The following is a 26856-nucleotide window of genomic DNA, read 5'->3' as shown; positions in this document are numbered from 1 at the left end:
ATAGTATCGAAACTATACTTTTGGTTGATAAATTAACTTTCAGTGGCGAGGAGTGTCTAATTTCAGTACTTGAGAATATGAAAATACGGTGTTGTTTGGTTTAAGAACGCAATGAGACCAAACCCAATGATATTTATGCAATTACAAATATGCTGTGACCAGGATTCGAATCCGGGTTATCGCGGCAACAACTAGAGCTATTAACCACTGTGCGGTCGTTACCCACATAGCAGAAGATGGTTTTGATACATCGACCTTCAAGTCATGAGCCTAGTGCGTTTCCACTACCATTCCACTGTGCCACTCAGCTTGCGGTTTACCCGTGAATTTTACTTACGTCTTGCTATTTCATCTCACAGACGTAATTGCTGCTGAATTTCGAGATTGCGGATACGGAACATTGGTCACCACTATAAAAATTTAAAAAGCACTGCCCAATTGCTTTACCAAGCTAATGCCTTTCACGTCTACTTCGCCAGATTTCCGTTCGTTTCCTTTTATTATTAATTTCATAATTCAAAGCATAACCAAGATAAGAAGTCAATAGGAGTCGAGAGGAAAGGAGTTACCTTCCAATTTGCTGTTATTACATTCCGAATCCCTTCTGGGAAGCTTAGGATAACTTTGCAATTTGCATAGTATTAATTTATTCAGTTTTCATACTTTTGTCACGTCATATAATTTTGAATGTGATCATCACAGCGCTATGTCACTTATACTACCCATTCTCAGTTATTCACGTTAATTTTTTTTAGGTATTTGCAAATAAAAGTCATCAATTTTTCGCTAGAGATACTCTAAAGCAGTAGTATTATTCCATGAAACGACAAGTGATTTGCGGTCTGGGTAGGCGAGTGAGGCGGTGCGAGATGTGCCTGACCTGTGATAATTTTAGATTTTGAAGTATTCGGCAATATTTAACCGCCATATATCTTTCTTTTAGATTTGAAAACCTTAAATTCGCTCAAAAAGTACTCCGAAAACCTGAAGCTACTCCTCAAACTTCACTATCACATCACTTTCAAAAGTTACCCTGCGGTGTAAGATCTGCTATTAGCCTACGTCACATTACCTGTTTATGATGGTAAGACATGACCCGTTGATGATTCGTGACTGAAAATTGTGCTTTGGACTTGGGCGCGGCCTTTTGTAGAATATCTCGAACTCGGACTGAATGGGTGATAAAATAAAAATGACTAGCGTTGAGTCGGGCCAAACGTTACAATCAGAGAAGGACTTGTGACTCGGAACGCAGTGACTTGGTATACAACCGCTGACGCAAAAGACTATCAGAATGTTATGTGGAATATTAATATCAAAAGGTTGTAGCTTGCGTTGCGTAGCGTATTTAGCTATCTAAGCGGATTATCATACGTCCTCCTTTTTCAGGTTTTTGAAAATGTCCTCCGAGGACGCCCTATAAATGTCCTCCTTTTGACAATTCGTCCTTCTTTACAGATTTTAGAGGAAAGATGATGGATACATTCGAGTGAAAATGGGCATAAATGACGCTAAACAGGAAATTCGTGGTTCGAACGTAAATGACGACCTTTTTTTAGTCAACCAACGGCAATTTCGTGGTAAATTTACCATTTTCCGGATTTTACTCCAGTATTGTAAGTCTGAAAAATTTGAAAAAGTGTCCTCCTTTCCAAATTCCAAAATATGGTAACCCTATTTAACGGTCGAGTCGAGGCCAGATCGGACAATGTATTCGGCGTCTGACTATTGCTACATTGATATTGAGCTGAGTGTAAAACGGGTTTCTATACTTGCTACCGATATTACCCCATAAACAAGTTGTACAGTAACCAACACTCCAATCGTACAGATTTGGTTTTTGTGATACAATAAACATATCAAATCAAAATGGATCCCGCACGCCTGTTGGATTTTTTTCTATTGGACATATATCAATATATATCAATTTCAATGATCGGTTGAATTTTGGATAAGCATCATTCTCTGACTGCCTACGTGTTGTGTATTTCGTTCTTGATATTGTGTGATTGTGGGTCAAGCTCACAGCAGAGAGTCACTAAATATTCACAAACGGAAAGCTGAATATTTCGAGCAAACCTTTGTAACAAAGCAAGCAAAAATTGTGTGATTGACAAGGTGCATCCTTGTTTGGTGTTGAATTTTTTTATGATGCCAGCGCCTTGCATTGAGTGGTCCGAAGTTGAGATGCAAATAATTTAAACCAAAGATGTCACAATAACGTGAAAAATTGTAATACATCGAGGCCAACCCCTTCTGTGTCGGGGCACATGAAGACGTAAAGTTTTGGCCAACAAACCGCGGATAAAATGCGGTGCCAAAAACATAAGCGGCGACAAAGCCTTGGTCTAAAAATTATCGATGCTGGATGGCCACGGAATGGTTCCGTTCTAGCAGAGTAGGCAGTAGTACAACTGCGACACGCAGAGGAATTTCATTTGCACTAATTTAAAATTGCGGGCGTCAGACATGTTTTGTAGAGCTGTGTTGGGTAGAGTTGTGGTGTACGCGTTCTGTATGTCATACATGTCCATAAAGTCGTAGCATACAACTTCTTTTCATGGGTAGGGATCGGGTCGCAAGATGCCATAAAAACTCTGATTTTGGTGGTAGACTAAAAGTTGCTTTACCATTATTAAATAGCTGTTATGAATTCTGAAGTTAGATTAACCTAAAGTGCCGAACACACAGTATCGCGAGTTTATTTGCTCTTCTCATATATTCGCGAGACAGAAGTTGGAGCAGCGTATCATAAGGTAGCGAGTAGGGATGGTGTGAACGCGAGGTTCAAGTTCGCGTTCTGTGTGTGAACCTCGGAAATTGAGAGGTTCACGTTCACAAACGAACCTTGGTAGGTTCTGCACTGTGAACATTTTTCACATTTATTGAAATTTATTGCATTTCAACTGCGGGTCACTGTATGCATGGCGCTGACAGTATAAAAAAAATCAGCACTAAACGAGCATGCACCTTGACGACAATTTGCTTGCTTTGTTACAAAACTTTGTTCGAAATATCCAGCTTTCCGTTTGTGAATATTTAGTGACTCTCTGCTGTGAGCTTGACCCGCAATCACACAACATCAAGAGTGAAATACGCTATATGTAGGTAGTCAGCGAATGATGCTAATTCAACCAATCAATGAACTTATTATTGTTGTCTGATGTAAAACATCTAGCAGGAGTACGGGGGTTAATATTGATTTTATATGTTTATTGTATCATAAAAACAAAATCCGTGCGATAGGGGTGTTGGCTACTGCTGTATAACTTGTTTAAGGGGTGATATCGGTAGCAAGTACAGAAATCCGTTTTACACTCTGCTTGATATCAAGGTATAGCAATACTCAGACGCCGAATCATTCTCCGGTCTGGCCTAGACCGTTAAGGCGTAAGCCTAATTCTCTTGCAAGTCCTCGTCGAAATTGTTGGCAAAGCGACGACAGATAGTGATTTCATGGGATTATTATATCATTTGATTGCCCCAGTTGATACATTTGCCCATGCCAGAAGAGGAAAATATGCCAACAATAGCAAATATTGATGAGAATTCTGCTGATTCAAGCAGCGCTGTAAATGCACCAGGAGAATTGGAAGAGACTTCTACTTCAAACAGCAAGGCATGCGCACCAGAAAACTCTGGAGAGCCTGCCACATCAAGTAATGCAGTTGGTGCACCAAGGTCAATGGAGGATACAGTGCCGAGTTTTCCCACTGGTATCAAGACGACACCGGAGATGATTTGGCCTTTCAACAAAGCCGCACCCAGGCAGAAAAAAATTGGTGGGAGAAAGAGGCGCCGTTCCTCCATCTTAACGAGCACTCCTGAACGACATCGCCTCCAAGAGGAGCACTTGGCGAAGGAAGCAAAAGGTTCTAAGATTGACAAAAAGAAAACAAAAAAAGCAACAAAAAGAAACCTAGCTTTCACTGACAAAACAAACACAGATGCTAGTAACAATCATTGCCTACTGTGCCATGACACATATGACAACTCTAGGTCTGAGGAAGTATGGGTCAAATGCAATGAATGTCAAAAGTGGGCGCATGAAGCATGCAGTGATCGCTCTATACCCTACGTGTGTGATTTTTGCAAGGACTGAATGACTTTTTTCATATTTTGCTGTTTCGTTTGATTTTTCTTTCGTTTCGTTCTCAATACACATGGTTACAACAATGCTTTTATTGTGGATATGGAGTTTTCAGCTGACAATTTCGATGTAACAACTTACCTCCTCTCCAGTCACAACTTGCCCCCATCTCGGGGTAAGTTATGACAGAAAACTCGCCTGTTTAAAATGCAAATAGTTCCAAACGTATAAGAGCTTGAAGTTCCATTCTACTTTGTAAAAGTAAGTGGGTGCGAAGTGAAGACTGTGTAACAAAATCATTTGCGCAAGGCGAGTAGAAAATCCGTGAGGCCAGAAATGGACAAAATCGTAACAACTAACCCCGGTCTCCCCTATGTACTTCAGCATTGTGGCCTTATGTGGCCCGAGTTGTCGCTAGGTATCTTGTGCATTAAGATAGGGTATCCCTTCACTGAAATATAGGGTTGGAATTAGCAATGTGACGTCATGAGGTTAACGTTCGCGTTCACACAGAACCTTACAAAAAGGTTCGCGTTCACACGAACCTGAACCTATCAGAGGTTTACACCATTTCCAGTATCGAGCTCTACTGTGCCTACTCTCCTCGATCGTTTTGCACCTTATGTTCCAAAACATGAGGCAAAAGCCTCAACAAAAACACACGGGTTTTTCACCCCTTTGACGAACTGGAGCCTCCGAGACCTTTGTGTCCGCTCTCAAAAACGATTTCTGCCCGCAACCATTTTTCACTCGCGAAAAATAGGCTGTATTTTGGGATAGGAGTGCAGAACAGATTTTAGGACCTGGTCATCCAAGCACTAGTAGACGTTCTTGTACAAAACCCAACTACTTGTTTACCCCAGAAGAGTTTTAGTGAAATAATTGAAATCAAAACGAGCGAAAAAAGTTGCCTTTTTAATGAGACACACGATCGATAGCTTAAGCTACATAGTAGCCAATTTGTTGCACAGCTGAACAAAACGTAGTTAGGCCTATATATCTTCATATTCTTTTTGTAAAACAATTTTCGATTAGTTTGTGCGAATGAAATTTATTTTACAAAAATAAGTGCGAATGGGGCTCAAAAAGGTTGAAAAGTACTGATCCATGTTATTATCGCCAATTAAAGTTGACGAGTAAGGTAATGAAACGCTACGCACATCTCTAACATCAATGGATTCATCGGCGATTGGACATTTCTATTAATATTTATGTAACATTAATCATTATATTAACGTTGTCATTGATCAGTTCCAAACTTCCAATAGAAAGAAAATCTAACGCGGATTTAATTTTACTTTGGCAACGAAATGAACAATAGCCGGCATATCGGAACTATACCAGAAACTTGGATTAGGCTTGATGTTCAAATGCTTTGATATGAGATCAATCTTTGGTAAATTCTGAAAGATTCTACTTATAATTGTGACACGTCAAATATCCACTAGCTGCAATATTATAACGCGACAGCTTTTACGATGTCATGATGCCTTTGTCCTCTAGCATGATGTCTATAAGTCATTATTTGAGAAATTATGCCCAGCACAAAAAAGTTTTATTCAAATATTTAAAAAATATGATTATTTTCGCGCCAAGCGTGAAACGTACAGTAGTAAATTACATTTTCACGATGTTTGTGGAATACCAGTCTGCAAGGTCTCGTCAAATAAGTCCTTCGTGGAAATTATGCACCGAATACCCCTTATAGCAGGGGCGGGCAACATATGGCCCGCGGGCCGGATCCGGCCCGCGAAGGGATTTTGCCCAGCCCGCGGACAGTGTTCCGTCTTCCGCGGCTACAGTCTGCCGAGATTCCCCGCTACTTGCTTACTACGTCAAATTTTAGCGACTATATGTTATTATATACATATACATGTATGCGCATGCGCACTACGCAGCGTGCGAGAGTGAAGCTTGCGCGTAAGTTCGTCGAAGCGGGAAGACTTGCATTATCGGCATTTACAATGTAGTCAACCCTAATATCGGTTGTGCTAATCATGGTATTCGTCGACTACAATGGTCATTTACACCAGGCCGATATTTCTTATTTTTGATTCCGTAGCCGCCGAGTTGTAGTACAGCACACTTCTAGGATTTCGTAAGGCATCGCTTATATGCTGATCATATGGCAAGAAGGATCCCGGATAGCCTGCGTGTCAAGATGGCTAATGCAATAAGAAATAGGTCGCAAACTCTATTCGCTAACCTTCCAGGTTTTATATATTTGCGAATATTATTCTAATGAAATCTGCTTCCCCTATCATGGATATAACCCTGGTGTTCGACAGTATGAATGATGTTTTCAATCATTTTGGTCTCATGTCATTAGTGAGTGACTTATTTCGTTTTGCTGATACAGGGGATTGGAAGAGCAAAGGACAATGGAAAACTGAAATTAGGACCATAAATAAAATATTTTCTGGTTTTCATTTCATCCGTTACGCTTGACTAAAAGATAAAATGAAATATATATCGTGAAATGTAGAATTGTAACGTCTATCAAGGCGCAGAGAAAATACTTTCGTCGACCTGCTTTCTCTTGCTGATGTTGGTATTTACATTACGCTTGTATGTGTGTATGTGTACGGAAGGGGGGGGGGAGGGGGGTCAGTGCCTCGCCAGTCATGAACCTCACCGCACGTCACTGATCAGAGTATTGTAGACACACGCATGGTCCTGTCTTTCACATTTATTTCGAGTTGGAAATGCAGCTCGTACTGAATCCTTTCGTTTTTGGTATTGAAATCCGCGGTGATTCGGAAATGCTTGATTTGGTGCGGTCCAAATTCTCCTTACCTTCCATGTAGAAGAGGGGAGTTTAATTTCTTGTTAGCGTTGCAGAAGCTTTTCATGCACATTCTGCAAACTGAACATAGAGAGTTTTATACCGCAAATAGCCAGTGCTTTGCTAATAATGGTGCCGTTTGTAAATTAATTAAACGACGCAATTTTATGCTTTGGTCGAGATAAAAAATAAAAAAAACATTTCGAGTAGCCTATACCAGAGTACTAAATCTTTCATTACAAGATGCCAACAATCCTTTTTGTACGAAACAGTGGCGGAGTTTGACATAATAATTTGAACATACTATTATGATCATTTCATTGATATAGTGTGATCTGCGAGAGTCATCAACGTTTTTGAACGCGAGAGCTACTTATTCGGTATTGAATAATGCGAATCACTGCCAGTTTGATACACGCTTGAATAAATTTCCAGAAATAGCCAATTTTCTCAATCTATTTTTCACCCAATGTTATTATTTACCATATTGATCACACTGGTCAACACATATTTTTAGGCAGACGAAGTAAGAGTAGTTTTGTGTGTTCTGAAGGGCACTGATCCGGACTCGCGAACTTCTTTGAATGGCGGCCACGGCAAGGAACGCATACGACTGGCGAGGCTATCCACGTAGGTATCTTGCCTACACAGGCGACCTCGCCTTGCTTGCCACGAATACCGCATCGGCACAGCGCCGGATCAACCAACTAGAGGCAGCCGCCGCTCTTATTGGCCTCCAGATCAATGCCAAGAAGACTGAGGTTCTGGCCATACCAGCTCTGCCAGAGAACGCGACACCAATTCAACTGGGAGAAGTCAGGCTCAAGAATGTCAAGAGTTTTGTATACCTCGGTATTGACGCCGCGGACTCCGGAAAAGCACTGAAGGCGAGGCGAGTAAAGGCCTGGGGCGCGGCAAGACTGCTACATTGCCTCTTCCACTCAAGTGCCTCACCCCAGCTCAAGACCCGCATTTTCCGTGCAACAGTCGAGCAGGTTCTTCTCTTCGGAATAGAAGCACTCACGCTGACAGAAAAGCTGGCTAAGACGCTCAACGCCAACTACGATGCGCTCCTCCGCTACGCACTCGGCATCCACCACCCGGAGCACATATCGACCAATGCACTGGGCAAACTCACAAAAAAGGTCCCATGCCGTTTGCTGGCTGCTGAACGACGCTTCCGCCTAATCGGTCATCTAGTGCGGCATCAAGACGATCAACCAGCCGCCTCTATCACCAACCACATTCCGACGGAGCCATGGCGCAGAGGAGGCTGGAATAGAACCACATGACGCTCGACAACAGAGACCGAGCTAGCGCAAGGCGGGCTATCGCTCGAAGACGCCCACGACAGCCCACGCTGGAGGCGATTAACAAGGGCCCAAAACTGATTGTCTTGATGTTCTTTTGCTTCCTGTTTTCTTTTGCCCTTTTATTTAATTGAAAGTGGATATATAATATCCGAATATGACCTTAGTTTTTTCAAATCGGCTCTTGTTTTGAAGATAACCCATGGGCTATTTTGTTAAAATTCTCCCGTTTTCGCTGTAATGGCTGGATAAATTATTGGCTCAGTCGTACTATAAAGTTTAGAAATTCAATCTACTCGTTACTTTACACACAGGAGACTATTTTAAATCAAAATACCCCAATAGCTTTGTATTTAGGGGTATTAGAACTATCATAGTTATATACTTTCACTGATATCATGTACAGGAACAAACTCCAGTCTTGTATACAATTAGGCTATTTAGTAAATAGTATTTACCTAGAGTAGACTCTCAAATAACGAGGCATTAATTCAATCAGATTTACGTCAACCACCTATTGTAAATTTGAAATAGTTAGTTGGAATATAATATTATTCATGTATTTTAGAGCACAATTGTTTTTTGTATGATTTTCGCCTGTAAGCAATTTAGTCCAGTTTCTCGAAAGGTTTCAGCAATGGTCTGCCATAATAATATGTTGTTATTTATCTCATCTTCCATAACATCTTTCTTTTGTTGTTTTGATTTCTTGGTGGAACCTCTCCCCTTGCTAATCAACAAGCTGATGAGGAAATATATCAAGATGACTGAACACTGAACAACAGGCAGTGAACTTTTATGCTGATGTTTGTTCCAAGTTTTCCATATGCCGATACGAATTTCCGGACCAACTGTTTGTAGTCGGGAGCTTTGTGATCATCTAAAAAGTTTTATTTACTACATCTTAGGATAAATTCCATGCAGTGAACTCCTTGCTAATATAAAATTGGAATTTTTCATCCGTATTCGAATCTGAAATCTATCAAAGATACCAGATTTAAGCTTCTTGTTTGATAGGGATACTATAGTTATACGCACTTTATTGACTCAGCGGAAAATTATCCATTTACAAGTCAAACGAAATGAGACGCATATGAGTGTTGTAGTTGAGTTTTTCAAGGACAAATTTCATAGCTTTATTCTCCTCTTTAATCTTGGTAGAATGAGCAATTGATAAAGGAGAGTATGTATTTCCGTTGTGCAAAAGTACAATTTTTAGGCTTGATAAACTGCATTTTTGACAAACAAATATTTCGCACCATAGAGGTCATTTTGATATTGATAGAGTGATTGAGAACGACATGCGGGTTCTTAATAGTCAATTATTTATTTATGCACAGTATTAAAAAAGAAAAAACTACGATTTTCTCTCTATCAAGTGAAATAATCAAGGGTAAATACAGTAATTCTGGGCTTTTCTAGGGGTATAAATATCTTCTGAACAAGAGTTAATCTGGCAAAACCAATGTGATATTCGTAATCAGCAACCTCGAAAACCCCAGAAACGGCTCTCAGATGTTCTGCCATTTTTTTCCTCATTTTGTTGACCATTGTTATTATTTGTTTACAGACTCATCGCCTCACAGCGAATCTGTCACAAAAGAGTGAAACAGAATTCTCCACACAGCGAAGAAGCTCGAGTGGAGCAACGAAAAATGGGTAGATGCGGAGCACAAAGATATATGTGAAAGAATATGAATACAGAACGCACCAAACCTCCCTGAAATAACCCTAGACACTAGGAAAAAGATTGACTGGGAAAAAATAACAACGGAGAACAGAAATAAGAATCCTCTAACAAACGAGGAGAGAGTCACGAACATGAAAGTGGCAGCCAAGGGCTACTTCTCGGGTGAAGAAATCCGCAGAATGAACATCACCAACATAGGGTCACAGAGAATAACAATAACAGATTGTAAATTCTGTGGCCATAAAGAAGAAAACCTTGTGCACATACTGGTCAAATGTAGATTTGCCAGAAACGTCTTTGACAGATTCAAAAGACTGATGCATCAAAAGCATTTAACAAAAGATACAATATTCTACAACGAATATCTCGAAAACAAAACAGATTGGACAGTAATAAGTATCTTAAAAAAATAATGAAGGGAAAATTCGGCCTTGACAAAATTAATAAAAAAGTGAAAAATTATAATTCGGCCCTAAAATCAACAATGAGAAAGATATTGAAGAAAATTGCTAAAAGAGTCCAGATACTCGATAATTCAAACGATGAAACGTTTTTTAAGAACGAACTAGCGTTCTTAATAAAAGAAAAGGAGCTTGTGCACGATCTGCCCTAAGACAACGGTATTTCGGTCCCGGCGCTCAGGCAAAATCCGCCGTTTCATAAACGGAAAATTATTAATGGGCACACTGCTTTTTACCGGGTGGAAATTACATTAACCTGTCTGCTTTTAAGGCAGAAATGGGAAATAAAGGTGTTAATACTACTTTAGTAGTTTTATAAAATCGAGCCCCGTGAATTTATGTTATTTATTACAAATACCGATGTAATTTATCACAAATACCGATATAAAATATGTAAATGTGTTTGCAGGCGAACTATAATGTGGCGCGAGTAGAATAAAGACTCACATACAACGAGTCGGTATAGAAGCGGGAAAAACCGTGGTATCACAGAAATGATAACCAAAAGATCCACAATTAGGGACCCGTAATTCTAGGATATAGTTACGCTGATGAATGCATAGTAACTATGGCTAATTGGCGCTATCTAAAATTTCGACCGTTGTGTATGTTTTGAGATATCACGGAATATTATCAAAATCTACGGACTGTAACGATGCAACACAAAAGGTTTATATGAATCTTTTTATTTGTTGAAACCCAAATTGAAATTAAATTGAGGTTGATGACATCATAAACTAGAAAATACATCACCAAGTTAAATGCCCGAGTGATGCGATGAGGAAGTTAGCTGAATTTAAATACCGGAAGCTTGGACATATGGCCATATGTTGATCGTCACACATTAGATATAGGATAATACTTTAGTCGCCGTCATTATTGTATTAGCGCGGATCTAAACATAGGACGGTAATTCCAGACCTTTTTGGATTCGAGAAATAGGATAGTGTTAGGGGATATCAGAAGTCTATAGTCGGAGCTTAAAATGCAAATGTAATGATGACAAATGAACCGTGTTTAGCCAGTAGAAGCATCGTTGAACGAGATTAGTTGTATTAATTGTAAAGATGTTGTTGACCAGTGTCAGGATGTCGTAATAAGTGGAAGATTTGAAATTGAGCATATTTCGGAAATGAATAAAATATGTCTTTATAGTACTAAGAGCTCATAATGGATAAGGATCGAGTACCTAGATATAGGCTAATCAAAAATAATATTTACCAAAAGTGTATAGTTGTAGTAAGTAGTCTTGACGCATTGTATTAATGTTTGAATGTCATTTTGTTAGAAAAAATCCACGTTGAGCTGAGATATCGAAATAACATAATGCTTGTGAACCGAGTTATTAGACTCTGTTTTATGGTGTTTTTATATGACCCTTTTAAAGCAATATGGTGTCAATTTGTGTCAAGTAATATTGGCTACTCGTCTTGTATCATTATTCGCAATCTGTAAACAATTATGAATCGTATATTCGCCTATATGGTGAAGTACTAATTTTAATGTATAGCCTGTAATGCGTTATATTTCGTAATTCTTGACTTGCTTATTTTGCACTCCAAAGATTAAATTGGAGATGAGGCACGGTAATTTAAGTGTATGGCGTAATTTTATGTTTGAACTGTAAATGCTTGTATTCTTTACTGGATTAATTGAATATCCGTAGTATGCCGATATTAGGAACAAGCATGCCTTTAAAATTAGGACGACATATATGTTAGCGATAGCCGTATAGCTTTCGTTTAAGTTGAAAGTAACTACCACGGCGGCCCATAAGACGCCTTTCATCACACATGTGTCGTTGTCAAACAACAGAGGTGTGATTACCCACCAATATTCCTTATAAGGAAACATTATCTAATGTTCTCTGGGAATAAGGTCAGTATTGTAACCCAGAAAATAATTACGACAGAGTACATAGGGCCTTAGGCAGATAACTTCTCGAAGAAGGTCATTAATAACATTAGGTGATCGTTTTGGTCAACCAACTACCGATAGGTGATTATTGAAAACCACCCTACATACAACCCAAATCTGACACGCTTGTTATGCGTAACAAAGGTGTCTGAAGCGAATGCGAAGGATAACGTATGGAGGATAATCACGGTTTATCTGTACTTGTTATGTACAATACATGCAAATATTAAGTTGCTTTATAATGATGGCTCTGCCATTTTCGGTGTCTGCGAACTTTTACAGTGAAAAGGCGTCACGGTGAATCGGCGATATATGTACTGTGTGTATTATATATTGTGCGTCCTATTATATCTACACTTTGCGTCCCCCCAGAAAAAACGGTCAATAAAGTGATTACGTATATATGTGTAAGTAATTATTGCATTTTTTTGGATCAATGTATATTGAAAATTGTGTGATTTTGTGTGAATTATTTAGTATGCGTCATAACTAGTCCACGCCCCAGCGACTAGAACCCCTACACTTGAGTGAGGTTAGACGGTTATAAAACCAAGACAAGTTGCTTGGGAGAACTGTCATAAAATTAGATAAGTAACACCCTAGTGTATTCGAGATTATACAAATACACAAAAAACCTTGATCAGCCTTAAACGATAATATGAAGATGTAACAAGCCCTTCACCAGAATGCTTTGGCCCTGGGTCAATTGAATGCATGAAATAGAGTATAGGATACGTGGAATTGCTGTTGAAATATGGTCTGGATCGCATATGTGTTGAATTGCACGATTTTAGAAAACTTTAGTGACAGTTGGATGCATTTTATGAATGTATTGTTGCTATAGTAACATCTCTATCTGAGTGTGACGTCTTATTGGAGTATTTGGTTGTATTAAGGTACCAAGGTCAAGTACGTACAAATATGCGAGCTAAGACTGGACCCTAAGGTCATTGAAAGTTCAAGACACTTCGAAGGCTACTCTACCTGCAACAGTGATTCACCAAATTGGATTACAAGCAAAAGAACCAGGCAAAAACAATATCTTCCTACTAACAAGATTTGAGGCAAGATATTTCTACAAACACATATGGAGGCACCCGACGGAATTGTAATTCAAGGCGCCTGGTAATCATTGTTGCTTCTGGAATATTCGTCTTCAGAAGAGAGTGGACTTTCACATATTTCTGAAGAGTGGGGAGGTGAGCGGTAATCAATCATGAAGTTATTTTGGCTACGAAAACGTAAAGAGGATACTCGCACCCTTCGCAAAAACACCCAACTGATGAAGACCACTCAACAACGGCAGCTAACGACTCGGGCTAATGAAGGTCAGCTGACAGCTCGTGTCCAGCATCAAACAAAATTCGTGAAAAAGGTGACGTCCATTCTACACAAGACGGCAAAACTATTCAAAAAAGCCAGAAGAGACGTCAAACAAGCGACAACTTATTTGACTACCGTCCGGAAAGTGAGTACCAAAAATACTGCCGATTCGCTTGAACCAGTCTTAAGGAGCCAAGCAAAATCTGGAGTGGCCAGAAGTGAAATTACAGGCCGAGTTTCAAATCCGTTAGAAATGCAGACGCGGACAAAAGTCGAACCAGCGGTACCTCTTCGAGCGTACGGGTTCCTTCAGTCGTCGCCCGGAGTCACAGAAGATATGAAGTTGGAATCTGGAAATCACCCGACACCACGGTCAATGACAGAAAGAGTGTCGCTCAATGCGAACGCAAATCATCACATTGTACAGGGGACTTTTTTAACGCCCCACGATCGAGAGAAGGTGCCACAGGTAGTATTACCTTCTCAGCGTCCAAAAATGATCGATAAAAAACAATTTATTACGGCGGAAGAAACAATATTGATATCACCCGGTAATAGGCTGCTTATTTGGTTCATGATAGCTGTTTTCCGATACATGTTACATGTCGATACAGTTGCTGATAGTATTTTAAAAAATGTCGTAGGCCTACATTGTCCACTGCTGATGCCCATGAAGTCGATATAAAGGCGCATCAACAATTATTATCTTCGATTCTATTTAGTTTGCCCGGATAACTTGATTAGATAGAGGAAATAAATTTTACGCTGGTCAAAGTAGTCAGCGTTGATACTCAAGTAGAAGTAGAGACAACGTTGTATATGTCTGCATGTATAAAAAAAAATTTGAGTAGTACTCTGGAATAGTAGACTAATTCCCGATTGGACAGCTATGATTTGACTAAGCTACAAAATTGAAGTTTTGGCAGATAATTATCCGATCGTAGAGGAAATTAGCTTTATACGCGGGTAATTGGCTATACATCGACAATATTAGGTATAGGTGGATCGTCACTGGTAGAGTCATTGATATATATAGAAATTGATGGGGTTTCAATTCCTTTTGCGTGTGGTAATGTCCCGTTAAATATTATTGGATATCATTGGATAGACAAGGTTATACCGCTGCCTTCAATTGATACGGTGTTAAAGAGCCCGTCAATTGCAAGTCACGAGCTGGCTCAGTCCGAAATAGGTGTTCCGTGTTCATTGTCGACACATGCCGTAATAGAATATGATGGTGAAGGGCGGGAAATAAAAACTTTGGCCAAACAAGGAAATAACGTGAAAAACAGCAATCGCGAAGCTGTTTCGAATGTTAGGTCGTTAGAAATTGGAAAGTCGCACCCGTGCCAATTTAATAGTGACAGCGCCGTTAGGATATGCGCTGAAAATAGTGGTGAAGTGCAGGCACGGAATTTGGTCCCATTGGGTGTAAAATGTGAGTGCGACGGGTCGAAAAGTTTTAGGACGCAAGATCTTTTCGATCTAATAGGCCCCGAAGTGGATGTTGACGTAGGCGTACCGAAGCATCAAAAATCTCATAGTGGAGATTTATTTGCCTCGTTTTTAACGACAAATAAAAGGCCAAAATATTTCCCGCGAAAGGTATTTGATGGTCCAATAACGGTATATGTATTGCAAAATGAATCGGATATAGAGGTTAGATTGGAATTGGAAGAACTTCGTAAGCAATCCGTATTGCTGTCAAAAGCGCCATTCCAACAGCCCGATCTTAATGACGACGCCAATACTATTATAGACGAAAAAACATGGAGAGCGGTGTATGAGCCGTTTGCCACAGAATTGGAAGATCTTGTCGGGCATTTGCGGGGGAAACCAGCCATGAAGTATCCATGTAAAATAGAACTAAAAGATGAATCGATCCCTCGATTCGTGTGTTCACCTTATAATTTGAGAGGGATAGAACAACTGAATGCAGCGATGAAGCCGATAACCAGAGTTTCACAGTTAAAAAAAAGCGTAGTATATTAGGGAATTATATAAAATAGCCTACCATTTAAAAAAAGTGGAGGGAGAGTGATGGCCGTCTAGGTACGGTCATGCGATAGGACAAACGTCTAAATAGAATTGCTACAAACGTAATGAGATTCTATATAAAATGATTTGACTCGCAAATGTTATATACGTCCAGACCAAAGGGTGAATTGATAGGAATGTATCGTCGATATATTTAGTTCACTACTAAACGTGAAGACTGGAAATCGACCGAAGGCCTTACATTTGAAATCGCAATAAGCAATGCTCAAATTGGGATTATATAGTCAATTCCCGATCCGTAAGTGATTTGGGGCTAGGAGTCAATCACAGTGTATTATTAAAATTTATGAAATAAAGTGATTTATTCTATATTTCTATGGTTATATAGTACCGTATATCCATGTATATAGTATATAGCGAATAACGCAAAATAGAGTTTCTGAACGTCCTATTATTGTATATAATGGTAAATATGAATTGACTATCTGAGTAGCATAATGCCGCAACCTGTTAGTGTATAATTTAGATCTGCAAAGCGAAAATTGGCGCAATTCTGATGCCCTGGAGATTGGCTAATATTCGATGGATTGTTAATCTAAAATGAGGGAAGCTCTTGTGAAAAATATCCATATGCTCGGTGATTAACAGTCGGAAATATGAATCATATGAAGCTGCGATCATGCATGAGATCATGCGATCATTTGCATCACACCGTCGTCATAGGGTATAGTGCGCCCCGTGACAGCAGATATGCGGGCGGAAAATGCACATACTCCTATATCCTTGGCCTTACATTTCTACGAGTTACGTTGCATCGTGCATTAGCCCCAAAGAAAATAACTAGAATAAGTGAAACAGCCCGATTCGCTAACGGCGGCTACTGCCAACTTAGCAAGAATACCATTACCGGTACTCAAAATTTTTTCTTGAAATTTTTCAATATTAGTGATATTAAACGATAGATAATGATTAGAGCAACAAGATAATACCATTAAAAAGATTTTGGAGCAAATTTGAAAGAATTACTAGTAGCCTAAATTAGACCAAGAAACATCTATTGTTAAAAAGTGAAGAGTTGAATTGTTCCAGACAGCAGACACGCGCAACAATGTGATCTGACCTCACCGATTGTCTCCATTCAAGGAGAACAATCACAAGCGAAACGAAGATTCCAGCCCAGCAAATCGTAACGTACCATCGAGTAAATACCGAATTCGTCAACGCAAACGGGAAATCGAAAAAACAAGAAGAATAACAGAGAGCAAATTATAAATTTGATAGAGAGAATAAACAAAATACTGAAGAAAAGAATAATAACAACGGATAAGAATACGAACTCAATGAAAACAAACGGGAATCAATTCGACCGACAAATATCGAAATATTGACGATGGGAGAAAGAAATCGGCTGATGATGGACGGATGGACGAGACGACGAACCGATGAACACTTGACAGATGACGATCGATGAGACGAAATGAGGAACATAGACCGCAAAGATTGCAATTGTGTGAATGGTTTGGTATGAATGTGCGCATAAATGAATATACTGTGTCTGAAAATTTTTGAATGATGAAGTGTGAATGAAAATAGATAGATATATATATATATAATTTCTTTCCTTGTATTGCAATTCTTTCTGGAATAAAATTTGGATCGCCACGGCGACCGAAAAAAAAGTTATAATTTATCTTTGTTGAAATATAGGCCTACTGATCATTTCAATGATTTCTCACAACAAATATAAAAAACAGATGAATATCCATATCCAGCAATTGATTTTCTGTGTGTCTTTCGAAAATTAAACATTTTTAAATTATAGTATCTAAGACAGTATGGTATAATCATAATATCCCATTTAAATTGCCTAGCCACTAATATTTTTCAATAAATCATGAATCACTTTGCACCACGTTTTTACAAATAATAAGTCACGTAAAATACAAAAGTTACCCATCAATTTTCTGAATAAATCATTATCATTTCACAATTTAAAAACTGGACAATAAATCTGTTTATTGTTTCATTGTTAGTTAGTATAGGAAGCCCGGCGTTGCTGTCAAGTGTCAACTAATGTGTGTACTCTGGTGATGTGTAACACTGCGATTCTGTGTGAATCTTGATGGGAGGCATCAGTTAGGCCTGTTCTTTATGTGTTCATGATAAAATTCATGTTCGAAAAGATGGATTCATATAAGAAAAAGTGGAAATCTCAGGTTAGCAACCTTGCAACCACTGTACTTTTTTGTGTGTCAGCAAGGTACCGAAATGAATAAATAAGTGCTGATCCTGATATATATTGTTGATCAGGCCAGCGGGTGCCTCATCTGTTCCTTACGAATGTACCTCGTGTCCAACATGTGGGAAATATCAGCGCGTCGGTTTCCAGCAAGTTCAATGAAGTGGGCGCAATGTTCTTTTTCCGACATATATTTGTGAGGAATGATTTTGAAATTATGCATAATTTCCCTAATTGACATTAACTGTATTCGCAATTATGAGAAAACGGTAATTTTATAGTATTGCCCGAGGCCGTTGGACACAGTTGGAACGCTTTAGTCAAGTGATGATGGCTATGCGGTTTGGGAACTACCGGTAATTTCTGTGCCAGGGCACTCTAAGGATTGAGATATAGTTTCAATATTGCAATTGTCTGGCAACGGCATTGTCCTAGATTCACCCGCCTCCTCTTTGTTAAAGTGAAATTGTGAATCATTCGTTGAAATCAATTATGTAGCCTACTTGTACAGTTATTTCAATCGACATAAACGACTTTGCCGTTTTGTCGCGACTACACTACTCCGAAACAAGTCGCGATGTGGGACTTATTATCTAACTCGATATCCATCGATTTCAAATTGCAAATTTGCAACTCGCAATAAGACATTGCGGCATTTGACCACGGAATGTATTCCCAAGATGACAGCGAAGTATGGCCCATGCATGGTCAATTTACGAAGATTTCAATGCATAATAACTTACACTTGCGCTCGATTCTTTTTGTGAATTTAGTCTTGCAGTCGCTACGATTGTTAGCCTGCGTGCAGTAGACTGCAGTGCACCGACGTTGAATCAAGCGATACGCCTTCATCACTGGAAAATAACACATCACGCTTGTCAAACCATATTTTTATGCAGACAAATTAAGAATGGTTTGGGAGGTTCTGAGGGACACAGATTTCGAATCTATCCTTGTTTTTTTTAAAATTTTCTCTGGTTTTGGAGATAGTTCATGGGACCATTTGAACTAAATTCTCCAAGTACCTCCAATTCACGCGTGTTTCTCTATATATAGACAAAGTTTCATATTTTAGAATTCTCTCATCAACAGTCATAACCCTCCATGCCATCAAACAATTTGTTGAGGTTGCTAGCATCCCGGTGGGATTTTGTGATATGACGATAAATGGGGCGCGAAATTTTTCACTGTCATAAAGGGGGCGTGTCTAAAAAAGGTTGAGAACCACTGTTCTAAATCATCTTCGATTTCAAAATCTTCAGCATTAGGCTTACTATCCCTAAGATCTTCATCTTGATCCATATTAGGGAGCGTATAGGAGTTTCAAGTTACATTGGATAAGCTGAATGTGGCATTGGACCTTTAGTAGATACTAAATACTAATTATGTTTCTTGACATATCCTGCAGTTTGCTTTGAATTATGTCTGAAATATCCTCGGATGATTGCATTCTCTAACAAAAAATGGGTGAAAGCATCGGCCTAGCCCTAGATCGATACCACTACCTTTTTTCTTAATAATTCAATTGATCCCCTGGCTATTTAACTTAATATTTAATAATAGTGTTGATTTCTATATGGTGTGAAAAAGAAATATGGCTACATTCGTGAAAATTTGCATATTTGCGGCATATGTCGTAGAGCAAAAACTTGACATGATAGAAGAAAATACGCGGCATTTTTGGAATCAGCAAGCCAAATTTAGCCCAAATCAAGTGCAAAAACAAAGTCAACAAATTGTTCATTCAAAATTGTTGCCCAGTGTAATACGTTCGAGCAACAAATTTTGAACGTTAAATAAATATTTTTTGAAAAAGTGGATATTCATGAATATATTTGCCGTAGGTAGGGCTTGGATCAAAGTGTCGAGCCAGCGAAAGTTCTGCTCTGCTGTTATCTGCGAAACACTTGAGTGCCAGAGATGATTCTGTAATTTTTGATTCATAGATACCACATCTCCCCAGTGTTGCCAATTTAGCGATTTTCGCGCTAGATCTAGCGATTTTTGATCCGGTTTAGCGCCAAAAAAATATGGATCTAGCGCCTAGCGATAAATCTAGCGATTTTTAAAAGGTATTTAGCGATTATTTAGCGCTTTTTTTTACGAAAATAACCAATAAAGATCAATTCTGGCTGACATGACATCAAGTTGTGCAACATTTCTCGCTCCATGAAAATACGTTCGGACGTTTCGTCATAGTTGAGTGACTTTGGGTAGTAGATACGCAACTGCAGGCGGTTACGCATAGGCAAACAGCGTCTCTTCTCGCTGAGTAGCATAATTGGCAGAATAGCGGTGCTACATCTGGCGACCTGAGCGCTCAAATTTAATATGATTGGCCATGATCGAACTATAGTTGTCGCAGTGATTTCGAAAATACAAAATAAAATCTCGTCCGGACAATGGAACCATGCACCCCAAAACAGCCCTCAAAGTTTGTAAACAATGGCACCGCCGCAACACAATGAACATATCAATGACCAATTTCGTCCAGCGATTGTACTGATCAATGGCGATTTTCAGACTTTGGGGGCTGTTTTGAGGTCGTTCCATTGTCTTGACAAGAATTTAGTTCGTATTGTTGGAATCAGTGCGACACTAGCTTTCGTTTAAGACCAGATTAATTATATTTCATACTCAGAGGTGAACAGTAACGAAGTACTTCTACTTTTTCGAAGTACTCAAGTAGTTTTCCTCTACTTCTGGTACTTACTCAAGTAGATCTGATTTTCGCTACTTCTACTTCTACTTCATGATATTTTGTGATCTACTTACTTACTTTTCGCTATTTTCAGTTTGTCAAGTAGAAGTAGTTCAATCGTCCAATCAGGAAGATAGCCTGAGGAATTTCGTGGCTGTTTTCACGGATTATCAACATTTAACTTTCATGAAAGTAGAGTAAAGCCCACAATTTTCGTCGCGCTTCGCGCGCAGTGGACGTACGGCGTTACCAGTATGATTTCACGAAAGTATCGACAAAATATAATTTAGGGAGCGGCTTGGCGTGGTTCCGTTCACATCACTGAACTAGATATACTACTAGAACTAAATATCCTTGAGTTCACACCACATAGTCGCCCTTCGCCCATATGAAATAATTCATCGCAGTATATATGGCTCATCATAACGTTTGAAACTGATGTTTCGCAATCTAGCATTTACTCGTCATATCGCAATCTAGCATGTCCAATTGTCCATGGCGCGCCTTAACCTGGAAAAGTGGACTCTGACGTTTTTCAGCTTTACACCTGTTTTAGCACACCACCTTTGAAACTTTCTGGACTAAAGGCATGAAAAACGTGTTCCACTTTTAGAACTAGTATTTATGTTCCATTTTCAATTCCCAGTATCATATCCTTTGAGTTATAATTAATATAAGTTCTTTAGTCTGGATAACATACATGTTGAAGTATAAAATCAAGTGTAGTAATGCCTTTAATTTACGGAAATTAAGCTACACAATATGGCATTTTTACGGTCCGCCGTATTTTTTTAACGTTTACTAATCGCGCAAAGTGTTTACATCGTATCCTATACAGCTTCTCCGTATTGCTCTTCGACTAAACTACGGACCTTATAATATGGGGGATGGCGCCATACCATGCTATTTTCTAAAACGTGCTGTTCGAGAAAACAGGATAAGTATCGCATTCACATATCAATCCTATCATTTTCATCCCATGATGTGGACGAATGCTTCTGTTATCGAAAATTGGTTACCTGCTGGTATGCATCGATATGAATCAAGCTCGTTACCTTTCGCATAGCTCTATTTGCACCTTTATATAATCCATGTGAACAAATTAGGATCGTTTTCACAACTACTTACTTACTTGAGTACTTTTAAAGTCAGTCAATTCTACTTCTACTTCAAGTAGTTTTAGGTTGCTTATGGAAGAAGTACTTCTACTCGTACTTGAGTAGATTTTTTGGTCGCTACTTCTACTTCTACTTGAGTAGCTTTCATGACTGCTTTGACCCCCTCTGTTCATACTCCGGGTTTGTCCTCGGATTATTTTCTTAATGTCTCTACGTATAGTGGCTGGCAAACCCGGTTCAAGTCGTGTTGTGTCGGGTCAAGTCACATGTCGTGTACACGTGTGTCAAGTCGCATGCCGTGTTCAAGTACTCCAACACAATTTAGAGAAGAAGTCAAGCGCATTTCCACGGTACATCGCATTACGTATTTACGGGCGCATCGAGTAAGGCGCGCTTATATAGTGAGCGGTTATACCTGCAAACCTGGTCAGTGGTCACGTATAGCGATCATTGCGCAAAGCGATCTGCTTTATCGAAATGCACTGCTGCACGTTTTTTCCCGCTTAAAGATGACTATTACGTATTATGAACTAGAAATATGGTATGTGACTTTGGCCCCAGACGAGTGAAATATAGCTGAGAAGAATGTATTGAAATAATGGTTCAATTTAACACCTTTAGCAATTAATGTGGATTTAGCGCTATTTTTTAGCGCTTTTTTCTCAATATTTAGCGACATCCAGCGATTTTTGATACCAGTTTTAGCGATTTTCTTCCATCCGGAGTTGGCAACACTGCGATCTCCCCTACACTTTTATTATGATTTCTTGGATGCTGACATTGATTGCAGCTAATTAGGCCCGTTCAGAATATGATCTGTGACTGTTGTCTTGGTACGCGATTTGCAGTGGCAAATGCTGGGGAGGTTGGAATTCGAAATCTAAACCCACTTCTGATGAAATGACAAATACATCTCGAATATTTTTAAAGTCATTTGTAGAGGTGGTCAAGGTTGTCAATAAAGATACTCAAGTAGAAGTGAAGTAGCGACGAAAAAATCTACTCAAGTACTAGTAGAAGTAGTACTTTTCATATAAACCTAAAATTACTTGAAGTAGAATAGACTGACTTTAAATCTACTGAAGTAAGTAATTAGTTGTGAAAATAGTCATAATTCGTTCGCATGGACTGTCAAAACCTGCGAATTGAACTGGGCGGCAGGTATAGAAAGCTTGATTCATACTGATGCATCCTTGGATGCATCCTACGTCCGCATCATGGGATGCAAATGATAGTATTGATATTTAAATGCGGATACCAATCCTTTGTTTACTCGAACACCCCGTTTTAGAAAATGTCATGACATGTCGCCCACCCCCCTATTATAACGCTCGTACTTCAGTAGAAGAGCAATACCGAGAAGTTGTATCGGATACGGTGTTCACACTGCGTCACTAGTATACGTTAATAAAAACTATGCCATATAGTGTAGCTTTATTTTCTGAAATTAGAGGCATTACTAAACTTGCTTTTATACTGAACGTGTATGCTCTTCATACAGAAAATCTGAAACTAATTAGAACTCAAAGTGTGATACTGGGAATTGAAACAGAAATTTAAAACTATATCTAAAACCCCGGAACATATATTTCATGTCTTTTGTCCAAAAAGTTTAAACAGTGGTCTGACAAAACAGGTCTAAGGCTAACAAACGCAGAGTACACTTCGCCAGATTAGAACACGCCAAGGGCTGCTAGATTACGATATGATGGGTAATTACTAGATTGCGAAAGCGTCGTTTTAAACCTTTTGGATGGGTCATATTCACAGTCATGAGATGTTTCATATGGGCGACAATGCGGTGCGAATGGAACCACACAACCCGCTAGCTAAATTGTATTCACCGACACTTTCGTAAAAACATATCTATCACATTCCATTTCTGGGAAATTCTAGGTAGGCTTTACTCAACTTTTATGAAAATTAAATGTTGGTAGTCCGTGAAAACAACCCGGAAATTTCCAAGGCTTTCTTTCTGATGGGAGGATCAAACTACTTCTACTTGACAATCGGAAAATAGCGAAAAGTAAGTTGGTAGATCACAAAATAATACGAAGTAAAAGTAGGAGAAATTAGATTTTCCCGAGTAAGTACTGCCAGGTGCGGAAAACTACTGCATTACATTGAAAAAGTATAAATACTCCGTCACGGACCATCTCTGGTTGTTTGTGATTAAATAAATGGTTTTATGCTGTTGCGTTTCGACGGATCAATACGGTAAATATTTCGAGTTCCGCTAAGACTTGCAGATTAGCGTAAGTGTTTTGCTCATTAGTAACGGTCACGAACCTATGGATTACAAACAGATGCAATCACACCGTGACTAGGAAACATGATAGGATTGCACTTACTTTTTCGAGTCGAGTCACTGGCATGAATGGGACAACTGAAGTATTGGAGAAGTATCAGAAAAGCCAACAGGCCGGCTATTTTTCGCATCGTTGGTTGTCGCTAATATCGATTAAATTGGAGAAGAAACTGAAAGTGGAGATTATGTTAAATCATGAAGATTTCGCTATCTTTCCTGGATGTTCTAATAATAGGAAAATATGCTATGGATATCACATCAAAAGTAATGAAAGCATTGTAATACCTAGGGTTGCCATGTGTGGTCCTTCAGGAAGATTTGTCCTCCTTTTGCGGGAAATTGAAATGTTCTCCGAAGCCGCAATATAGCCGTTTTTTTCGCGATTAGTCCTCATTTACAGCTGTTACGGCTAGACTAATGGACAGGGTCAAATGAAAACCGACATAAATGATGCGAAATAGGTAATTTGGACGTTCGAGCGGGTCATCCGGGAGACTAATTAGGGTGATGACCTTTTTTAGTCAACGCCTCAAAAGTAACGTGAAAGAGCGGGTAAGTCGGGAGCGAAATCGAAGTAATCACTTATTTTTTTGTCAACGTAAGAAGATTCCAGTGAATATTTCAACATCATATGACCAACTTTTATGATGAGAAAAGTATTCTCGGTTGCCGATGGAAAGTATGGCAACCCTATATTACCAACCATCAAAATATATTGGAAGATCGCAGCAATATAACATTCTATGGTAAAATGCCGCTCCATAATAGACAATCAAACATCGACTAGAGCTGGAGGTTTTTCCCAATTGATGTCAGCGTCACTCAGAGTATGAAGTTGTAGATTAAACTCACATCACATAGACATAATAAATAGGTGATCGACCTATAGGCATTCTGTGCTAATGTCAGGAATTAGGTGTTTTCTGTGTTATCTTGTGGATTTAACTTGTAATTTCTTCAAATATGCTCCGAAGATACATCGCCTTTGTTTTTCTAATAACATAATCATCGCATAATCTACGACAACCATTCGCGCTCTTGATTGGATATATTGAAAATTTTCGCGCAAATCGTTGATTTATGGGATGGAGTCAGGGCACGTCATGGTTAGAAATCCCTGACGTGATATGGTTTGGTGTCGAGGATTTACTGTTAAACTTATTGTTAAACATCGCATACTACATATTTTAAAACTGTGATATGGCGTCGATATACTAAATTCATTCCATTTACTCGTCGGTTACGTTATGCTCTATGAAAACCGAAAGTCATTCAACTCTTTAGTGATAACCGAATCCATGCAAAGTTATATAGGCTACATGCCAATATATATCAGTTCCGCATATTTTGCATGAAACTGGAGGGGCAGGGCGTCTACCTTTAACATTCAATAGCTAGTCTCGTCTTTCCCTTTTCTGGACTAGTTCTGACTTTTCCGATCACTATCATATTTTTGCAGTAGTCATATCGTATACCCGAATAACGTAACGGATATTGGATTTCGACACACCCTTGCTACCGATTTAGGCCAGGCAGAGGCCCTCACGAGACACTTGATGCTTGCTTCCCTAGGCGTACTTATGGCAAATATAGGTTTCCTAATTTTAACTTACTATATAGTTCGGCTTTATATAACGTCTGACGCTTCACCAGGATGTGGTGTAACATCTATATGTTTATCGTTTGGTACCAACGCGAAAAAGCTGACTGACTCCCTATCAATGGGATAAGTATCTCTCGGAACCCGAGTACTGAATAAACTGTACATGGTTTCAGCATTTCAATTAACGGGATGCAATAGCGCCGTGGAGGTTTATATTCTTGTTCTTCATGTTTTGCGGCATATAAACCGACTAACGATGTACATACTGATATGTGGGACCAACGAGACAGTGAGACTGAAAATACTTGAAAAGCTATGCATGATAATAATCCCATGATTGAACTCTGTGAGTTTGTTTGTAATTACGTGCTGGCAGAAACTTTCCTCACATGCTGTTACCCCCAGCCGAGCATTGGAGACTGAGGCATATATGTCCTTTTTTGAAAGTTGTGGAATAAATTTTAATGGACACATACATTTTTATTTGAAATTTCCAACAAGAAGAAAACAGCGATCATTTTAATGTGCAATGCGAAGCTTGTGAAATGCTAACGACATCTATTTGATTTTTTCAATGCAACGCTTGAGTGGAATTTTTCAATTCAATCACCCAATTTACAAAGTGGGACCAATGGCACAGTAGTCAAATCAAGCAATATAAGCGAAAGACGGCCACATAAGAAGAGGTCATATGTTATAGGAATATGTGATATTTCATCGCTGTAGCGAGCTTTTTGAACGCTATCGGTACTACACCCTGCACACAATCTGTGCATATGTCGCTGGAGAAGGAAGCCCTGCAGGGCCTTCCAACTCTTGTGCCACCTACTATGATATCTGGGAAATACAGAGCGCCAAGCAAGGATGCCATAGATACAAATTTTACTGATCAGGTCCTTGATCTAACCCAGAGGTCTCAAACTCAAATGTGCTCGCGGGCCAATTCCTACTTTCTGATAGCGCCGCGGGCCGCGGCACCAGTAATATGGGAATTCAATGTATTCAAAAGTAGGCCTTATTTCCTGGTTTCGAGCATAGGCGTACTCCTGATAACTCGGCTATATTAATCATGTCATTACCGAAGTCAGATAGAATCAGCGTTTGATTTTACCTTCGAATATTGAAACAGATCAATAACAACTTGAACATAATGGATACTGTGCAATAGCAATAGAAATGTGCAATCGTCGACGAATCCATTGGTGTTACGGCTGTGAAGCGTAGGCTACGACTAGTTAATACTCGCCACATTAAATTGGCGATAATGACATATATAAAGATACCCAAGATGATACCGGATGTATCCAACTATA

At 39.2% G+C, this 26856-nt stretch overlaps 1 long non-coding RNA gene across 2 annotated transcripts; it reads right to left on the bottom strand.

Moving 5' to 3' along the window:
* Positions 1 to 6764: 6764 nt before the first annotated feature.
* LOC145453827 (uncharacterized) lies at positions 6765 to 25550 on the bottom strand. Of its 2 annotated transcripts, XR_013919926.1 has the most exons (4): positions 25416 to 25550; positions 23984 to 24110; positions 18557 to 18667; positions 6765 to 6956 (listed from the first exon to the last, which is right to left on the bottom strand). It is a non-coding gene; the product is annotated as an uncharacterized LOC145453827 (long non-coding RNA). The 2 variants fall into 2 exon arrangements; XR_013919927.1 differs by lacking the exon at positions 25416 to 25550 and having other exon boundaries at positions 23984 to 25055.
* Positions 25551 to 26856: the final 1306 nt, after the last annotated feature.

This window comes from Botryllus schlosseri, chromosome 13 (genome assembly GCF_051294905.1).
Source record: "Botryllus schlosseri isolate E-star chromosome 13, Bs_hap1, whole genome shotgun sequence".
In the NCBI taxonomy this organism is placed as follows: Eukaryota; Metazoa; Chordata; class Ascidiacea; order Stolidobranchia; family Styelidae; genus Botryllus; species Botryllus schlosseri.
This window is presented reverse-complemented; position numbering and strand designations above follow the sequence as displayed.